The 21,827-nt window shown below is 39.0% G+C and overlaps 1 protein-coding gene and 1 long non-coding RNA gene across 8 annotated transcripts in view; one reads left to right on the top strand and one right to left on the bottom strand.

The window, feature by feature from the left end:
* The window catches only part of STARD13 (StAR related lipid transfer domain containing 13), a 293,148-nt gene that overhangs the window by 179,376 nt on the left and 91,945 nt on the right, over nucleotides 1–21,827 (bottom strand). The window lies entirely within an intron of this gene.
* LOC135294148 (uncharacterized) lies at nucleotides 11,638–18,210 on the top strand. 2 transcript variants are annotated; one of them, XR_010356302.1, is made up of 3 exons: nucleotides 11,638–12,097; nucleotides 13,472–13,564; nucleotides 18,061–18,210. It is a non-coding gene; the product is annotated as an uncharacterized LOC135294148 (long non-coding RNA). The 2 variants fall into 2 exon arrangements; XR_010356303.1 differs by lacking the exon at nucleotides 18,061–18,210 and adding an exon at nucleotides 14,694–14,942.

The following is a 21,827-nucleotide window of genomic DNA, read 5'->3' as shown; positions in this document are numbered from 1 at the left end:
TTTGTCATATATAATGAAGAATCAAACTAATGGAAGGTATGGAAAAAACCCCAAACCTATATGGAAAATACATGATTCATTTGTACATTTAACTGAAAATAAGTGCTTTTATATTCCAAGTCATCAAGATTAAGTTAAATTTTGGCACTGTAACAAAACTTTGAGTTAATCTAACAGTACATTGCACATGTGGAATTGACTGCATCTAGTAACAACTGGCTACAATGAAAACACTTACAGCTGAGCCAGTTATTCTGTATGGGGTATGGGTCATCTCACAGAATAATCTTCTGAATAAAGCAGTCTCTAAATGGGCCTGGTTTTGCCTTTAAAGAGGATGACTACTTCTCCTTACACGTAAAAAGTCAAAAAAATCACATGCATTTTGTAGAAACAGCATTTTCCACAGAACTGCAGCTCTGTGCAGCATTTGTCTTGCACTGAAAAGTCCCACGAAGGTACTTCCTGACCTCTCTGAGTCCGTACTAAGGTTTAGAGAAGGTACCTAATAAACATGGAAAATTTGAACCAGACAAAAAAAAAGTAGCAGCATCATGAGAGGTGTGAAAAGACTATGTGAAAGTAGATGCTAATAGAAAAAGTAATTCATGCCAAGTTGCTTTCTTCAGTGTAAATATCTCTCAGTGAAAAACATAAAGTTGGTACCAAAGCTGCCTCCAAGAAGACAGAGACATTTGTGTAAGTTTTTCAAAACACTTCTATTTCCAGCAATCTGAAACTTAGGATAGGATTCATGTAGCAGAGCTAGCCCTTACAAACATATTTATTGAGTGCTCAGCAGGTGAATTACAGAGGAACTGACAGAAAAGATGTTGCTAAATAAGAGGTGATGCTGATGCCTTGTAATGCAAAATAATGCGATAGAGGCTGGTAAATGGCCTTGGTATGCTGACACAAATTCTCTGCTCTTGTGGCATTCCTCCTGCATGTTCTGGTCCCTGGTACTCAGATACTCTCCTCAAGGCCCTGCCTTCCTCATATTTACCCCTACTTCCCCCCTTCATCTCTCCAGAATTTGCTGGTGGAACAGGTCTTGCAAGAACCTCCAACACCTCTTCCACTGAAAAGGCAGCAGGTTTCCCAAGACCTCCATTAAAATCACTGCAGCTGAAACAGGTTACAGCATCTGAAATGAGCAGCCTGAAAATAAGACCTGGGGATGTACTAACTGGCCAGGTGGTCAAGTGTAGGACAATATTGAAACATTTGCACCGGGAGAGCTACAGCAGAGAGTAAATCTGCTTATTTCCTAAATAAATGGAGCAGTCTGTCACTATCACAGCTCAGTGACACTCCACTCTCTGGCTTGCCCAAGCTAAAAAAAATTCATGAGATGTTAAGATACACACAGAGAAGAAAGGAGAATAACATGGATAACAAGGCAATGTATTTCTGTGAATTAGTGTGCAGTATCATGAAGGACATCCTGAAAGAAGCATTGACCATCCCCCAGAAGAATCACAGACTTTCTGAGGATTCACAGAGGAATCACTCAGAGTTGTTAAAAACTGTGGAGAGAGCATGAGAAGAGCAGTTGCTCCTAGAATGAAATTATAACATGGAAAATGTTGAGAAATGCATATGTATAAAAGGTATATCAAGACCTCTGTCTTAATTTGTAACCCCAGAACATCAACATCCAAAGCCAGAAATTTTAAAAATGGGAATAGGAAACAGATTTTTCATGAAACAGGAAATGATACTATGACATACATTACTTATAGGAGGTTTTGAGTGATGGTGTTTAGCAAAGAGACAAAAGAACTCAGACACTTTTTTGGAAGTCAGAAATATCCATATTCATTATTTTTCAAACCACTGTATTTTTGAAATGAAATTGCTTGAATAAACCTATTTCTACACAGGAGCCAAGTCTTGTGGGTGGAGGTTAAGTCCCATATTGTTAGTAGCATATTCCATGTAAGCCTACTCACCAGGCTATAGTGATGCCCTTTGAAATTTGTGTTTCTGGCCACCCTGAAAAAAGACACTGTGGATCTCATCCAAATAACAGGCCTCCCAAAACGCCTAGCAAACATTCAAAGAAGAGTTAAACAGAACACTACAAGGTGCTTAAAAAGTTATCATTAATTACAATTATGTTTTAAAATAATAAATAACAAATGAAGTACCTTAATTTTCTTCGCCTTAGCTTTTAATTTCCTTAGTAGAAAACTCTAGATAATATGGTCTGCACAACACAATCCACTCATCAAACTAATTACAGTATAAATTTCCACTCAATCTGTTTAACTAAGCATTAGTAGGAAAGTTCTTGAGAAAGCCTTACCAACATAGTGAAAACCTTCCTTTATATAAATCATTTGAAAGAATATAAGAAAGGGAAGAAATCCATTGAAATTTAGCTCTTAGAAAGCTGATGAATAAGCTAATCTGTTACTGAGTGACTCAACATTCAACTGTTTAAAAATGGCATATGAACAAAACCCCAGGAGAATGCCATTGTTCAAAGCTATTTTCTTTTCTTAATTAGCCCTAATGCTATTTTATAAAACTATTATTCTCTTTTTCTAGGTATCTTCGATCTGAACACATAAATATGCAAAATATAGAAAAATAACAAACAACGACAACAATTTCCGAAGTTAAAACTTGCACCTTAAATTGGAACTGCAGTACTGAGAAAATTACTGAATTTAAGCTTCTTTTAGAATATAAATTGAATATGTTAATTTTATTCATCAGAAACAATGGCACAGTGCACATACTTTCAAAATCCACCAGAAATAAGGGAAGGTCACCAGGCTAATCACTTTGGCTTATTTCCCTTTTCTGTACTCCCATCTGCCTATTTTCACTGCTCTTCATATTTAAAAGGAACAACTTGAACAAAGTTAGGCCAAAATTGACCTACTTTTTTTTGTTCATGTTAATTAATTTCTTTTTCCTTTGTAGCATCTCTGTAGTTTTTATACCTTCTACTTCACACATGGTTTCTCTTTAAAGACAACTAAATAATGTCCTGTTTTTTTGCCACCGTTGAGAAAACCTGTAACAGTACAGTACAGAATCATCATCGCCAGGGATGGATCTTTGCATTAAAATGGCATTGTATGCAGGATGGGTATCTCTACACTGAGAAACAGGTCACCTTAAGACTACATGAAATTAGAATTAGCAAGTCTGCAGATCAAACTAATAGAAACAGAAGAGCGTGTTTCAGTAACGTGGTTTCTTGGAAGTGTATTCTTTCCACATAATTTTGTGCAAATAGATTCAGTTCACTTCATATTAAAATGGAGCCTTTAGCTCTGAATCCTCTCCTCCCAAGCCAGCACAGTCCATGTTACTTATTAATCAAAGACTGTAGAAAAGGAATTTTATCAGTAGGTAAAGTACAGTCATTTGAGAGGAAAGAAAACAACCTAAAGTACAGAAATCAAATCAAGTGCTACAAAAAGTACTCTGTTCTGGTATCAGTGATGCCAACTTTTGAAAAAGAACATTAAAAAATTCTCCAAGATGGAAATGGGAGCCAAAACTCACTGCAGAAACAGACAAACCCGGCAACTGCTTGTAACACAGCTTAAGACCTAATAACAGGCCAAATCTGTCAGTCAGTTCCTGCAACTGGCAGGAATTTTCAGATCAGTTCAAGAGTGACTGGGGATGCATGGACCACAACAGCTGCCAGCTCATGAGGACTCAGCATGATGAGATGAGCAATGAGGAACCCAAGCTAGAGACTGAAATTGGAAGAGATCCTAAATTGCAGCTTTCTTCACCAAACTTACTTCTCCAAACTTTGTTTTATATTTTGGTACGAGAAAAGTATAAATAAAAATCTAACAGAGCTTTAACGAGGATTGAATAGGGACGAAGGAGAGTTTATGTAAGCAGACCTAACTGGAAAAGGAGGGGAAAAAAAGAAAGCAAAGACTCTTTAAAAGACCTGCTTTTGGATTCATTGGCCCCACAAAGAAATCAAATCCCAGCCCTGACTGAACCTGTCCTTCCAGCTACTTTTTGTGCCTGGCAGGCAAGATTGCATAAGGAAACAGTTTGAGCACAGTTGCCAACCTGAATTTCATGGGCCTGTGCTAGACTATCCTAATCACATTCACACCATTTTGCTTTGGCTTTCTCAAGTCTCTAAGAAGAATCAGATTTGCAACACAAGGTAGCTCAATGAAAGCAAAAGGAATAGAGAGCCTGCAAACAGACTCTGGTTCTGACACAGACGAGTTGGTATTCCTTGTTATTTCACATGGATCCAAAAAAATCAAGTGGGAGACAGCTTAGTTGAACTCAGAGCTCATACGAGATAATCTGATGGTGGCAAACCATCCAGCTGGGGCTGGATTCAACTTTCAACCACAAGGACACATGCAGGAGTGTCCTTTCTACCACTGCTCAGTAAAGCAGAGTGCAGCAGGTACTCTGAAGTGCATTTCACTGCACAGCTACAGTCACATATCCTCCAAGCAGACAACAGTGTGCTCCTGAAGGCTGTTGTGGTAGGTTCTGAAACCTTCCAGAGAAGAACTGCATGAGGGCTCTGGATGAAAAGGAAGGACTTAACAGGACCCCTCCATCCCTCTTCCTTGCTGGTGGCTGGAACAAACTTCTGCACCTTGTATTTCTGAAATTACAGGAGTTCTATCCTATTTGGACAGTACTATAAAGGTGAGCAGAAGAGAACAGCCTGGTTTCTCCAGAAGAAGGGGAGATGGAAGAAAGATATTGCAAAGAAAATAATTCTTCATCTTCCCAGCACACCTGCAAAGATGCTAACCTGGAAACTGTAAATGTGGTAAATAGATGTGGGCAGAGTTTCTGGCAGTGGTAGCTCTACTAACTACTCAGACAATCTTGTCCAGAAGACAAGAGTAGATCTCCTATACTACAGAAAATTCATATGATAAACTAAATCACATAGAGCAATTCCATCATTGCAGTCTTTATTTCTAAAAAAGGAAAGCATTGCACTACTGTGTGTCAAGCACCCAGGACAGCCAGCCAGGAAAATGTGACAGAAAAGCTGTTTATTCTTGGAGAGGTACTATCTTCCATCCTCTCCAGAGCCATTCAGTTTCATAGGGTTAGGATCCTATCCCAGACAGCGTGGTTTGGAAATTTGCTGTTCTTCACTGGAGAAATGCTAATGACCACAGTCTTTTACACAAAACATCTCGCTGTCTGAGGCTCTTGCCAATTTGTTTGTTTGTTTTTTTAATTAAGAAATAAGTTTGTTCCTCATGCTGAGAAGAAACTGGAGAGTCTGCTGTACCAGGGAACAAAGAGAAAATGTGAGTCACGTTTGGCAGCATCTGCCATTACATACAGCAGAAACTGCACTTAAGCCAGTGCTTGCTAAAGCAAGTGAACTAACAGAAATAGAGTCTTATCCATCAACATCACTGCATAGGTCAGAGAAGGCAGAAGCAGCATATCAATTTGATCTGGGATGCTGTATCAAAAGACCTCAGGCAGGCTTTCACAGAGTGATTCGTAACTCTAGAAAGCCCCCAGGCTATTTGAACTGAATAGCAGATGTAGGGATAGATGATACTCCTCTCAGGTACAGAATGGATTGGCTCTACTGGAAAGGTCACTAGATATTCAAAGGAAGGAAGAGTACAATTAAGGCTGTCCTTTCCCTTTTTCCTGAGGCTATAGGATGAAAACTGGGATGCAGGTCTGCAATCAGAAGCATTTTTGCCTTTGACCACAAAGGAAACAGTCACAATCTGGATCACAATTCAGCCTGTGTCTAGAGTCATAGCCTGGGATCTGGAGTAGGAAAAAAATAACTACTTAGAAGAAAATTGTAGTGCTCCCTTTGGTTCTCCTTTTCTTTCTCAGCTACAAATGCTGAGCATTCGGAGGTGTATTTCTGCACCTCACTCAATAAAATGGTGCTTTTACATTAAAAAAGTATCAAACATAAAAATACTGCAAAAACATAAATGTGAAAAATTCAGCACAGAAAAGACAGTGACCAGATGCCTGTTTTTCTCATAATAAAAATAAGACAAAATAAGTCTAAAATCAGCCAACCATCATTAAAAGAAACAAGATAACACATATCATAGAATCACTGAGGTTGGAAAATATCTTTAAGATCATCAAGTCCAACCATTAACCCTGTACCACCACCACCACATTAACCATCAAACCATGTCCTCAAGTGCCATATCCACTTTTTTTTTAATACTTCCAGAGATGATGACTCCATCACTTCCCTAGGCAGTCTGTTACAATGCTTTATAACCCTTTCTGTGAAAATATTTTTCCTAATACCTAATCTAAGCCTCCCCTGGGAACTTGGAGCCCTTTCTTCTCATCCTGTCACTTGTTTACCTGGGAGAAGAGGTAATGAAGAAGAGCAGACCTGAAGACAGGTGAGATACAAAATATAGAGATGAAAACTCTGATTTTGGTAGTGCTGTATAAAAACAAGAGTTCAGTGAGAGCACTGAACTCTGGTGATGAAAGTAGGTTTCCTAACCTGAAATGATGGGATCTGCATCAAATAGGTGGAGAGGGCTTCTCTGTGGAAGAGTACATACTCTAAGAAGAAGTGAGGCAGGCAGTACAGAGATGGGTATTAATCTGCAGGGATTCACTAGTACATACATAAAACTACCTTGTTTCTGTTCGGGAGTCCCTGGGTAGAAGGATGCACAGAGGTGTAGTGTGTCATCTAACAATAAAACAGGTAGTATCAATCCTCCCATACACACATAGCAAAGTTGACAGTTTACTGCCAACAAATCTACATTAAATTTAACTACATAAAGCAAATTTAGTTTTCTGGATGCCTGATTATCTGTCCTATTTATCTGCATACATATTTATGGCACCAAGCATTAGCGACCATTCTTTCTTTATGTCTACGTGCATATTTACATATGCATGGAAAAATGAGAAACATTTATATCTTCTGGCCTTCCTTCCAGTTATGTAACTGTTAAGCAATGTCTTCAGCTGTTGCCCCTCTAAAACTGTTCTTCTGATCCTACCTCACAGTTTGCTGCATCTTGTTTTCATAATGCTATAAAACTGAAGGAGTGGAGGAGGAGGGCTGTAAGAAAACCATTTGTTCAATGAAGAGGCCCTCAAAATAGCAAATAGATTTCATTGAGCTCTTCTGGTAGAAGCTATGCTCCTTTGAAAAGTTAAAAAAGGAAGTTTGGACTCTTTCCTGATGGAATGAAATTTAATTTTTACATGCACATAGATATCAGAAATAGATGCTTGATTTCTTATAAATATAAATATATCCAAAACCAAGTAACTGTTGTACTGTGTCATAAATATAATTCTATTTTTATGAGTGGCATATCTTTTGCTGATTGAGTGCCAAAATCTCTTCTCAAGCATTTCACTTCTAAGACAAATTGTCGGTATCCCCAGTGGCATGTATTAATTTATAGATGAGCAGGATCTTCATAGGATTACCAGCTGTTCTTCACATTTACATCCTTTGCCAAGATAATATTTCATAATGTTTTCTTGAACCACTCAATTACTTGAAAAAGCCTCTGTAATGACTGGTCTTTGGCTCACCTTGCTCTCCTGTGGAAATACCATTAAAGAATAATTCTATAGGCTGGAAAAACATATGTGAAGATATAAGAGTTGTCTTGGAAATACTTGGCTCCTTGCACAGGGAGCAGTAAGATCTGCATAGGGCCATATCTCTCTAGCACATTTACCAGCATTGTTGCCAGGATTATCATGTTAACTCTAGACCAATCTATTGTGTAAAGTACTTCTCATTTGACACATAGATCATGGCCTATATTCCAAACAGCTTTCCTTGTAACTGTAAAGGAGAGATGAGGCAACATGCCTGCAGATCAGAGAGAAAAAAGAAGCACCACAGCTGTGCTTGGTTGATGCATTGCCTTTTGTGGTGTACAAGGGGCCCAACTCCCACCTAGGTTTGCAGAAATGGAGTTTTAAGAAGGCTTTAAAGGGAAGGTTGTTGCTATGCCCTGGCTGTTTGCAAAGAATTTTCCTAAAGTGTGAGGCCCCATCTAAGAGAGATGACAAAAGAACTTTTAAATCTAGGCATTTGGGATTGGGGATGGAGAGATGGAAGGGGAGCGAGTATGCCAAGAAGTGTACATGATAAGAGAGGAACAGCTGTTAAGGAAGTTGCAAGTGAAAATAGAGGCCTTACCTTTAATACAGCAAAAGACAGAGGCATGGCTTGGGGAAGGAAAAAAGAATATGACTGAGGTGATGGATGAGGAAAATGATCCCTCCAATAAAGTTTGGTAGACCTGAGTGGCAGGACTGCACTCCTTTCTCACAAAGAAGCATTTAGTTCAGTGTCTCTGCTGAATCCAGACGGGTTACTTTTGTGAGTTAAGAGTCTCCCGTGTCAGATTGAGCTCCATGAACTGTAGTGTGCTTCCTACTGAACTACATTTATCTGAAGAATTCAGTTTTAGGCAATGCATGTCAAAAAGAGCATAGACTAGAGATCAGAAACAAAAAATTACAATGGATATATAAAATGTTAATTGCAAAGGAAAACTAGACAAAGTAGGACTGTTAATCTTAAGAAATGAGTGGGTTGAAACCTGAGAGTAGTTTCCAAACATATGTTGTAATGAGAAAGGAAAAATCTTTTTTTCCACAGCTGAGGAGGACAAGAGGAAATTATTTTAATGTGCAAGAAATTTCAGACTATACTTTCAAGAATGTAATTTCTAATGTTACAACACAGGAAAGCAATGGTTGCATGGTGAGGTTGTGGGGTCTCCATCATGAGAGGTCTTCAAGAAGAGAGCATACAAACATCTCTCAGAAGTGACATGGATCTACCTGATCCTACACTATGGCCAAGGAAATGAAATATAGTTTACAGGAATTCTTCAAAGCCTTTTTTTTTAATCGCTTGCTCTATTAACTTTCAAATAACCAGTTTATAACTTGTAATACAAGGTATTCTTCATGACTTGATCAGTACAATGAGATTTATATAATCAAATTTTACTTCTGTAACCTCACTTAAAATACTGTTTCACAAGTCCAAATACAGTGCTGTGCTTTTTCAAGTGTCTTTTACTGATTAAAACAAGAGTCAGTTAGAAAGCTGAGACCTGAAGTGGATCATTACTCTTCAAGTCTTGTTTTACAACTACTTCACATACTGACGGTGGTGGATGTGGTACAGAAGTTTTTCTTGCAAGAAGGTAAACAGTAAAGGTATAGTCCCTGTAGCTCTGACAGAATGGGATGAGTAAGGAAACGAGTGTTACCTGGGATCAGTTTTGTCCCAAGGAGTAAAATGAAAAAACTCTCTAGTAAAATGAACCCCTGTCATAGCAATTGTTGCTGATACTGAACTACCATCTTTCCTATAAATTAAGCCAAAACCTTAAACAATCATATTTTAATTTGAAAATAACTTTTAAAAAGCCCAAAGACTACCTGGTTCCCAGTAGGTCATGTTCTTAAATAACTATGGCTACATGCAAAACAGAAATTTGATATTTCTTATTTCTTCAAATGCGACTTTATATTCAAGTTCTGTGGGCACTGTAATATTTTCAAGAATTGACATTTCCTGGACAGTTGGAAGTGATTAACCTTTATGATACTTTGAGATTTTAGTGCGGTTGAGAAACTACAAAAAGCAAATACCAAAGGATTCAAATTTGGAAAACACTATTCCCATTCATGTCACCAAACTCACTACAGATACTTGAAAAGCAATGATTAAAAATAGCTAGACTAGATGCATGTGTGTCAAGCTGCAAGTGTTCCCAGAGGGTAATCACACAGATGTCCAAGCTCACACAACGGAAATTACAAGGCAGGGTGCCTGCCACTAAAGAGACATTTTTCCTTCACACAGAAAATAGTAGACAGTCTTCAGAAAAATGCTGAGGCGTTGTTCACACAGATTAAACATTCCAGTCCCTGAGGGTCCTTATTCTAGCAAGAACTGTGAGATAAATAAAGACAGAGAATCTGAAATGAAACAATTCTTCCAAATAAACCAAAACAGCATTATTGGAAATCTGAATACAAACAAATCGCAGCTGAGGTCAGGATGCTGCTTTAGTTCCCATGCCAAATCTTCCAAAATCAACATTGTGGTTTGGCTGTATGTTATCAATAACCGCTTGCCATGCATTCATCTGACATGACTCACTGACACTCAGCTTCCTTCCTGCACTTCCTTTGGCTCTCAAACATAGCTCTGTATTCAAACTTAATTAGTACTGATGTCACACACTGGCCTCTCGCAGCAGCACCAAGTCAAGGCCGGCACTCACGCAGGCAGAAGCTGACAAGTAGGAATGGCCATGCACACTGGTAATGGGCCTGGCTTTGAGAGCCTGCCAGAGATACAGAAAGAGCATGAAATTACTGAAATCTGAATTTTAAAATCAATGCTGGGTAAATGTAAGTGTCTGAATAAGTCTTTCTGCCTTGTGTGCAAACACACGAATGCAGCTGAGAAGCCAGGCCATATGGCTCAGGCAGCTCAACATTTACACTGCTAATCTGCACAGTAATAGTCTTTAGCTCTGAAACTTTCCCACTTTAATCATGAGCACATGATGCATTTTTTGTGGTTTTAAGAACTTCACATTAGGACCCAAATAGAAGTTTTATATAATTTATTTGAGAAACCAGTAGATGTCCAGGAAATTTTGCTGGGACACCAGACAATACAGGATGCACTGTCTCTGCCAGTCTATGAATTTCATTATTTCGGCAGGCAGGCAACACTAGGCTGCAGCTGAGAAAAAAAAAAGGAGTACCAATAGCAAGTTACAGCTGAAGATGTCAATGCAAAGCAATTGCTTTCAGGGAAAAGGAAGAAAAGGAAGGCTACACTTTCTGAATACTGACTTCCAAGCTACTTTGTTGAATATATGTTGTTATGTGGAAAAACTATTACAGACATGTTTGCCAGAGAAGTACGCCAGACATTAAGTATAATATAAAAACAAACAAAAAAGGTGCTCTGCAATTTCTGTTTCTGGAGACAGCTTTGAACTGGCTTTGCTACTGCTAAATGCCTTATACCAAAAGCTTTTTAGGTTCATAATTCTTCACAAACACTAAGTAAAAATAGACATCTGCCCTTGAGTCTTAAGCCAACATAAAATATTTACAAGGATGGCATGACAACCAGCGTGCTTCAGTTTCTGTAAGAAGTTGGAATTCCCCTGATAAGTGGAGGTTCTGTGAAGTGTTATCACACTATTTATATCAAGTGTTATAAATGAAATTCTTATGCTGAGGTACATGAATCCAAAGAAAATACAGCCTACTTAAACAATATTTCTGCTCTTGATTTTCATACAAATTAGCTTTCTCAACTGCCAGCAAGTTCTTTCTGATTATTCTGCAATTATTTCTAATTTCTCTGAAGCAGCACATTAACTAAACAGAAATAAACTATTTTCCATGGTGAAAAATCTGACTCTATATCTATAAAATCATTTGTACTGGAGTGAAAATGTGAAGGACTCCTAAGTTTTCTGAGGGATGAGGGACCTGAGTGGTAACTCATGACCATGTCACAGATGAAGTACAGAAATCAGATCCATACAGATCCTTATGAAGCAATGTTGGATGTCTGTGTTATATATTCCTACCTCATAATCACATGACAGCATGGTGCAGAGACACCCCCAGTGGCTCTGGGTGATATTAGCCAAATAAACCCCAGTTTTCAAGCTCACTCTCAGTCCTGGATCTGTCAGCAAAGCTGGCAATAGAGAAGTAAGGATGCAGAACGTGTGAGGACAGTCATGGAACAAGAAAAAATATAAAGAAGACATACGGTAGACCATAGAGAGATTTTAGTGAAGAGATGAAACAAGACACAATACGTTATCAATATAAGAGAAATCAATTATCTAAAAGTTGGGAACCTATAGTCTAGGTGCTTGCAATGCTGCTGAGCTTTCCTCCGGGCACAGTACTCTGAGGCCTTGAAGAAATTCCTGTAGAAGGGCTTCTGCAAAGCTCCATGGGACCAAATGTATCCCCAGATCTGCAGTACTAGAGTGAAAACCTTCATTTGCACAGTGTCTTCTTACACGATGTTGACAACACTGTTCTCAAACATTCAGTAAGTAGCCACAATTTTGCCCGCTTTTGTATTATGTGAAAAGCAATTTTAAGTTACATGTCTTAAATTATTGGTCCCAACAGTGAGCCTATAATGTAGCAATGATTTGCAAAATACTTGAGGAGAACCCTCAGAAGAGCAGTTAATGATAGGATGCTGTGTAACATCAATATATTCACTCAAAAGCCATGAATCAAACAGAACAAATAAACCACGAAATCTAACCAATGTCTTCTTGGGAGGTAAAAAAATAGCAACAAGAAAAAAGACAATCTTCAACAATAAAAGCCATTATGCCTGAAAATCCCTGATCTATCTTTTGTCTTTCAATATGCAAAGTTCATTAATAGTTCTTTAGATAAGGTAGAGCTGAACAGAGAAAAGAGATGTCTTCACCACACTCATGCATACAGTTGCTGCATTCTTCAAAGCTCTTGCAATTTCGTGCCAAAGTCTGCTGGAGCTCATTGTGCTGAAGGATGTTCAGAGACTGAACTGCCTCCAGTAAGCTACTTTGCCTTATGCTTTACCTGGGCATCCCCCAAAAGCCCAGTGCCCACTGCCTGGCTATATCCATCCTCAAAACTGAGATTTTGATCTACTGTATGCTTTGCTGAGGAGTCAGTTTTGATCTCTACAATATGAGATTCAGGGCATTAATAGTTTTCAATATAAAAAGCAGCCTAACAGCACAATGGTAAAATGTCAGGTAAATACATAGGCTCATTTCCACACTGAGCAGCATTACCGTCAGGAGAAGTCTGGAGGGAGGAAACTCTGAGAAAGGAAACTCAGAACCAGAAGTCATTATGGTCATAACTCATACACGAGACAAAGCAAAGTGTTTATTTTAAAAATTATGTAAAAGTGCAATAAGCCTGAACACATTATTTCCCCAGGGATAGCTGGGTCTCTGGCAAGCACTTAAAACATCCATGTTCCTGGGATAAGGTTTTTTGAAGACAAAATGCTACCATGTTGATTGCCATGAGAAGGAGAATACTTGATTTTCAAAAGTACATGATTTCTGGAAGTTCAAGCCATTCAAGAAAAGTGGTACCATATGTCAAATGTGATGGACACTGCTGAGGATCTGGCCTTGTGTCTTAGGATTCAGTTAGAATTTAACAGGAGCAGAGTTAGTGAGAAAATAGTAACAATTCAGTAATTTTGAGTCATTTGCTGCAGGAAAAACAAAACCAAATCAGCAGATAGCAAGCAAACAAAGCCCTAAATCCCAAGCCATCTTTACTTTGGTTGATTTTCCTCTCCTGCATGCATGGTGCATGAACTGCACAACTCTGAAAAGCTTAAATAATTCAGGAATCAGAACCTGTCTTTCCCACCCTTAACTGTAACTCTCTCTTCTTCTAGATCCTCTCAGAAGGAAGGCCCATATGGGGTCTTCTCCTCACATAGCTCCCCTCAAAGCTCACTGGAAGCTTCAGTGAAAGCAATATCTACCAGGTATGGGACACACACCTTCTTGACAGGGCCACTTCATCAGTCCTAGCAATCCACTGCCCTATTTATACCCAGATGTGTCTATGGTTCATCCCCAGTTATTTTTACCATATTGTTACCTCTAAAGCTTCCAAAATTCCTACACAGGTTCCACCTTTACTGGTTGTCACTCTAAAACTCAACCTTTTTCATACCCAAGGAGTCGGGCAAATTGTTTTTGTCAGTCCATCTTCCACATGTGCATCCTGCAGTGGATGTGGGAGCTGAGCATGCTGCTGACGATATGGCAAATCTAATTGTATAATTATAGCCATCTGAAAGGGAAAGCCAAACTTTCATATGCCTAAGGGGAGTGGTTTAACAAATATATATGCAGATGGAAGCATATCAAGAGCAAACAGCTAGTCATTCACAGAATAAATATTCCCATAATAAGTGCATAATGAGGAGCGATGGTAGAGCATGCAAAGCAGATGGCTGATCCATGCAACTAAATGTGTGGGTCCCAGAAGCCTCATTTATGCTTGCACTTTCCCTTTTTTATACCCTAAAGAATGAAAATAACAAAACAAGCAATGAAAACAAAACACGGCCCCCTTTCCCCGCCCTCTTTCCCCCAAAAGCAAAAAAAACCCAAAACAAAACAAAAAAAAAAAAAAAAAAAAAAAAAGCCAGCCAAAACCAAAGAGAAAGAACAGGCCATTCCAGGAGGTGACCTGCTGCTCCAATGAATGAGAACTGCCGGACGATACACACTGGAAATCAGCAGGGCCTGGGATCTGCTGTGTTGAAATACCTACCACAACTGTGTACCTCTCAGTCAGATTGGGGGAACTCTTCCCCTTAAAACCTCAGCCATGTGCTACAGCCGAGTGAGGAATCTTCTTAGCTGCCAGAAGACTTTGCTTTGCAAATGCAACCTTTGCAGACAGAGCAGGGTATAAACTGGAAGGCTGTCAACCATGTTATTGGGATGCTGACTCACTAAAAAATGCAACTACACTGATTTCAACGTGTATCACAGTACCCTGAATGCCTCAGACAGCAACGTTCAAGATGTACTTTATTGTATTGTAAGTTTGAAGGAGAAAATAGTATTCCAAATAATGGTATTTTGTATATTCTGGGTTAGGTAGGAAGAAGCAAAGAAAGTGTTGATGGGAGTACACAAGAGAGTTCAGCAGATCAGGAAAGACAATCTTGTCTTAATGGTGCAGGACTGATGGTGCAGGACTGAAGATCAAAAGACCTGGTTGATCCTTTCAGTATTATGAGAGACGTCATGGAGGAAGCTGGGCAATCACTTTCATTCTGACCTTCTGCCTTCCAGCTGCAAAACGAAGATAGTGTCCTTCTTAGGTCTGAAAACTTAAATATTGCAATCCACCTCTTTGCATGTGGCTTTCTCCTGACAAAGCAAGCAGGGAATGCAAACATTCCAGAATCAGATGAAATGTATTATTACAGAAATACCTGTCAGGAAACAGTATGAACTCAGTCATGTCTACAGAATGCTTTCAGGTCCCTACTCTAAAATGCTAATCATCACTGGTTTATAATTGAAAAGGTCTCATGTCTGCTTATGCACAATGAAAAGAATACAATCATTCAAACCTACATGCAAGTAGAAGTGGGACAGGGTACACATTTCAGTGTTTTGCCCTCTTATTTCTTTCATGGTGATTTTTCAAAGTTATAGAAAATTTACAGCTTGGTTTGCTGTAAATTTTGTTTTGAGCAAACCATCTCTCCAAATTACTGAGTATTTTAGATATGCCATATGGTATATAATTTTAGCTTCCCACATAATTTTTGTTTACCCCATAATGAACTTGATCTTTAGAGCTGGAGAATGTCTGATACAGTAATTCCTTTAAGACCTTGAGAGGACCTTTTTAACATAATTTTTAGTATCCTAGAGTATTACATGTCTTAAAGGGAAAAAAAAACTTTCCACAGGCTTGCTTGATATAAGAATGTACACCATACACATGCACTTCTTATCAATGTGGTTTGATATCAAGACAGGCCCAGATGACTTTATTGTCTGGAGAATCTGGACCTACTCTAGTCCTCACTCCAGGTTTTTAGTTTAGTCTGAGATCATGAATTATGTCTTGGAATTCATCTTTATGGTTGAACCTCATGAACCTCTGATATGGTAAAAAAAATTAATCTCGAATTTCAGCCACTCTGGACTGTATCTCAAATGATCTGGGAATTATGGATATTTAATGGATGTGATACGTATTTCTCAGAAAAGATCATATCATGTTCATACCTGTTGTGAATAAAGCAGAAGAATACTTCTTTTGACAGCACTCCCCGAGTAGCCCCCCAAACTAGGGATGTACACTCCCTGGACACCACCACTTAGCCACTGTGAGAAAAGCTGAGTTACTTCTTTTGCAACCACCTTTGTAAGACTCCCCACTAAAGTTTACTCTTGTCCAATAGACAGTGACTGGGTGGGCAGCTTGGCCACAAACTTCCAATGCAGTTACAACAGGAAAAAAAATTGACTGTCCCAAGGTACTTTGTGTCAGATGGTCAACAAAACCCACCATAATGTCATTTGCCACAACCTAAGAGAATGGCATTGCAGGAGGACAGGAAGTGTGTGATACACGTGCTAATGAAGAAGGATGGAGCGACAGGTATGACAGCCTAGCCACGGCTCTGGGAAGCAAAAACTGTTTTTGTTCCTCCAAGAGGCACAAGCTATTCTTGCAGATGGGATTTCAATCAGTTCACAAAAGCTGGAACTCCACATCACAGAGACATACACAGCTGGACAGTTAGGGATCAAAACCAGTCTCTCTCAGTGTGAAAGAATAGGCCAGCCAGTAGAACATAAGTGTATTCAAGCTAGATGTCTTAAGGAGCCCTCTCAAAGAGGTGCATACAAAAAAAAAATCCAGTGGTTAGCAGAAAAAGTCATTCTTCTGATATGTCTTAATAAAAATATATCCTGAGGAGAGAAATGCCAATAAATCAACACAGAGCTACCTACTACCCAAAACTTCTGAAGAGACTGTCACAAAAGGAGGCTTCTCAATTAAGCAAAGTCAACAACTCTGCAAGCCTCTGTCAGCAAAGAATCAGACAATCCTGACCCTGGGTTGAATTCCTGCTGTGATACAAAGACTCAAATGCAAGTCCTTGGTGAAACTTCAGATATACTGTCAGAAAACAACACGTAAAGTAGGCAAGAAATCCTTGAGGCTTTGGTACAGGTACACCTTGGGGGTTAAAACTCATTATAACCATTTATTGCCAAAATTTCTTTTTCTATTCTTTATATTGCTACAAGGGATAGGGCTTGGTTGAACAAGACACCCAGATCAGATTTCCTGTTTAAAGAGTTCATTAAGAAGTAAGGTAAAATCACACTATGTTACACTTCAAGTTTATGTTTAAGCTCTCACTACATTCACTCTGCAAACAGACTGACTGGCTGAAAAGCCAGCACAACACAGAACACAGTCTAGAAGAATACAAGGATTTGCATCTCAAAATGCTCCAGCTGTACAGTCCAGGACAACTGCTGTCTAGAAAGACAGTCATGTCTGACATCAAAGCACAGTTGTCTTAGCATTGCACTGCCTGAGCAAGGAGCAAGGAATAATTTACAGAGCCACAGCTATAGATAGACATCTCATTAGGCAGATTATCTGAGTTGAAATTTCAAGAACCTTTAGTAAACTATTTTTATACGTGAATCAAGGACGACTGCATAAAAAAACCCCAGTGATCAAAAGAGGTCAAGGCTTTGGATTTCACACTGCATCCTGAGCTGGTGTGTCAGCAGAGTGATGCTGTGCACTGCTGGGAGCAGCTCCCTCCCCATGCTGATCCAGAGGGAAGAGTGCCACCTGCTGAGGTCCTGACAGCCTTCCTGCTTCAGTCCTCTCATCATCTCTGTCACTCTGTCCACATCTACCCTCCTCTGCCCGTGTGATATTCCAGATTGCTTGGAGTACCATGTGCCTTCCATCAACAGAGCTTCCTGTTGTGCTGGAGTTAGTCAAGGGAGTGAGGAGACATTCAGCCTAGGAGCTTAAAAAAGAGCAAGATTCCCTTTTCACCTGAATCAGGCTGCAAATCTCCTGGGAACCAATCTGGCAGGAACTGTGTTTTGATGAATTTTCTGTTTATCTGTACAGGCAGCCTTCATAGTGTAGGCACAACCTTGGATTTATTTTAGTCAATTTACACAAACAAATGAAACACATTTCTTAGGATACTCTAGGAGTAAGGAAAAACAGGCTACAGGAATTAATATCACTAATTGAACTGTGACTTTTGCTACCATGATTGCAGAGAAGATGAAAGTGAACATGAAGGATAACATCCATGTCAGTGTCTGTGCAACTTGCTGGTCCCAACTTTGCCAGATTCTGCTATGGCCTCAACTGCTAAAAATCTTTCTGGTATTTTTTCCAGATGAGCTTGTGAGACATGTAATTAGCTCTGAACATGTTAAAATTAATATTTAGTGTGCAGGTTGAGACACTAGATGAAACAAGGAGTCTGGAAACCAGAACCTACAAGAAAAAGCTAGATGAACCAGATTGACCTGCAGAGGGAAGGCAGAAGGCAAAGAACAAGAACATAACTTGTTCTGCATACTGATGATGAACACAAGAAGATATTTTACAGTACGAAAGCATAATAAAACTTTTTAACGATCAGTGGGGTACTGATATGTATCATTTGAACAGGCTCTACAGTCTGTCAGTGGAGGGTCTTAAAAAAGATGTTGTAAAAACTTACATCAGGGCGACGCAGGTATAGGTGATTCTGATGTGGTAAAGGGGAATAGCCTAAAAGTCCTCTTGAGGTCTCTCAGACTGTAGGTTGCTGCAGTTCCTCTCTGAGGCTGTGCTAACTGTTTCAGTGAAAACTCACAGTCCAAGATAGAAACTCCAATTTGTTAGCTCAAGTTTTAAGACGTGAAAGTCCTTCTGAAAATTTTCAGCCCAATTTGCAGCCTTCTGGCTAACCCAAAATGTTCTCAAGCTTTAATTGAGTGGTTCATCTGAAAATTTCTATTAGGACATTTTGCAAAAAGGAAACTTCAGCCACTTTTATTTCTGAGCACTTTGGTTTTGTTAATGATTAGTGATTGTAAATTTTAATGCAAGGCATGCAATACTGATTTAAAGGTCATCATTATGACACTTGGCTGTTTTAGATAACACATGACCTTTCTTCCACATGGATTATCAGAAAGCCCCATCTATCAATTAATCTCAAAATCACTACTTTATCACTCTGTGCTTAGTTCTGGGAATTTACAAAAAAAAAAAAAAAAGGCCCTATGAGTGGTAGCAAGACAGAAAATGTCACCAAATAATTTTTCTGAAGTTGTACTTCCCTTGTGTAAGTGCACATCCTTTCACAAAGGGCTGCATACACCCCATGACAAAGGGGTGGCAGTTGGGCAAAGCTGCCATCTCCCAGTAGAAGCACAAGAAAAAGTTGCACCTTGAAAGGGATTATCTCTGTTAGAGAGATGGGATGTACAATTTGCTCCATTCATTTGCATAAAAAATGCTCTCCCTGTGCATTGTGCAGGCCTCTGTCTCTGGTGTGTTATAGATGGAAGCTCCTTCTTCCTCAGCGTGGGAAACAGGCATGAGCAGCCTACAGGCTCTCCAGAGTACAAAGAGCCAGAGGCTGGTATTATGAGAGACCTTTGCACCACTGCTTAAGTGGGACCAGGGGTCTGACTTTGCCCAAGCTCTGAAATGCCACAGAAGCACTTTGTCAGCTCTGGCAGGACACATTTTTAATTATACATCTCTGGTAATATTTGAATCCCTTTGCTTTGCTCTTGCTGTGAACAACAATTGTAAAAGTCAAAGGCTCCGTCTCAATCATGCGCTGTCTGATCAACGTGTGAAATAGCTGGGAAAACCCTGTCTGAATAAAAATTACAGAAGTACTAAAACAGAGGCCAAGATGAAGAAAATAACTACCCTAAAGGAGTCAGTATGATAAAACATAGAATATACTCACTCTTTTTTTTTATGCCATTGTAACAAATATATCACAGGGCCAGAAAAAAATGAAAATGCAAACTCCTGACCAGATGGGCAGACAGGTAAGGTATGATTGTACATATTTCTCTGAAGAAAACTCAATTGGTGCTCAACCAATCCCACAAGCAAAAATACAAGAGACAGCCTTGTAGGGTTGAACCTAGCACATTCCTGCCATTCTCACCCATGGGAGCTGGCATAGTCTATCATTTGCCCTTCCTCTGGGTGCTATAAAACACAGTAGAAAATTGTGCTGTCACCCAGTTGTATAAACTGTGTGTTGCATCTAAAAGCACGAGCCAAAAAAAAAAAAAAAAAAAAAAAACCCAAAAAAAAACATGCAAAGAAAAGAAAAGAGAGGGAAATTGTTTCCCTTTTGCACTTCACTGAGTACAAAGTTAGCTGCATGGGAGTGTGGTTCTCTCTCTTTATATTTGCATACGCTTGGTAAAATTTACTGGTATGGTTCCAAATCACCTCTTGTTATGCATGTATAGAGATTCTTATTTTGACAACTTGAATGTCATATCTATGGACAAAGAGTCAGGACATTTCAGTTTGTCTTGAGGAGCAATGCGTTTCTGAGGCTGCATGCTAACATTGAAAAGTAAGTCAGCCAATTTAGTGTTTATTATTAGCAAGACTGCTAATAATGAAATTGTTTACTATTAGCAAGACTGCTAATTATGAAATGAAATTGTGGTCCTGCAAACAGTCAGTGTTTTTAGAAATAAAATACTAAAGTGTTTCTGCAAAATAATTCAGTCAGAAGATCTGAAAATTAACATAACAACAAATTTCATTCTAGAATATTTAAATTTACATATGAGAAATATGTCTATAAAAGTCAAGTAGCATACATAGGATTAATTTGGGATGTATATACTAATTAATGAATGCCAGCCTGCAACTCTTATTTTGTCACTACAGCTGGATCTAGCAGGCAAATCTCACTGTGTGAGTTTGGGACAGTTATAATGAGAAAGGGATTGGGCTGGCTCGGAAAAGTGCTCACTCAATAAATTTTGCTGGCAGTCTCTGCTCAGGGGGTTTTGGCAAAATCACCACCAAGCCCAGCTGCTCTGCTGCTACTGCCATCCCTGGTGGACCTGCTGGCTGCCCTTGCAGAGGTGGGTGACCTCTATTTTCCAACTGCTCCTGTGGTTCCTCCCTTGTTCAAAGCTTTTCTTGCAATATAAACAGACATTATCAGTTTGAACTACATAAATAGTCATGTAATGCCTAGCAATAAAAATAACTAATTCTAGCCTCCTCCAATACAGATTTGGACTTCATATACCTTTTCAACTACATTAAATGAACTTTACTCCAAAATCAGTTGGAAACCTCTATTTTACTTTATACTGTATACAAAAAAAGCATATAAATTGTCTTGTACATCCATCAGAAATAATTAAATGTTTTAAAATTATTTTTCAATAGCATTTTATGAATAAGACAGCTCTTCCCTTTCCTACATAGATAACTCAATGAGTTTTAAAAATAAAATACACAAAGTATGTCCCTAGCTTCCACGTAATCCCTATGAAAACGAAATTAAAATAATGAATTTGATGCAAAATACTGTTTTAAAAGGATACCATTAACATACTTTAAAATTAAATAAATATTTTCATAGATCAAGTGACTTAACCATAGCAGTTAAAAGTAATTTTAAATGCTGCATAGCCACATTAGGATTATCATCTTCAGCTGGCGACAACATTTTTGTCAGAATAAAAAAAATGGTATTGAGCAATTAGTTAAAAAAAAGAAATTGTATTTGATCTGGCTGAGATAGAGTTAATTTTCCCCAAATCAGCCCTCAATAGGGCTGTGCTTTGCAGCTAGAAAGGTGTTGATAATATGCCAGTATTTTGGCTACTGCTGAGCAGCCCCTGAACAGCACCAAGGCTCTCTCCCCAGCCCTGCCCCCTGACTCTCGAAGGCCAGTGAGCTGGGGGTAGAAAAGATCTTCAGAGGGGATACAGCTGGGACAGCTGACCCAGGCTTGCCAAAGGGATATTCCATACCACATGATGCCTGCTCAGCAATAAAAGCTAGAGATAAAAAAGGAGGAAGCAGGGAAGGGACTTTGTTATTTACAACATCTGTCTTCCAAAGCAACCATTACATGTGCTGAACCTCTGCTTCCCCAGGCTGAACATTGCCTGCTAATGGGAAGTAGAGAATAAATATTTTGTTTTCTTTTGCTTCTA

This window comes from Passer domesticus, chromosome 2 (assembly GCF_036417665.1).
Source record: "Passer domesticus isolate bPasDom1 chromosome 2, bPasDom1.hap1, whole genome shotgun sequence".
NCBI lineage: Eukaryota > Metazoa > Chordata > Aves > Passeriformes > Passeridae > Passer > Passer domesticus.
This window is presented reverse-complemented; position numbering and strand designations above follow the sequence as displayed.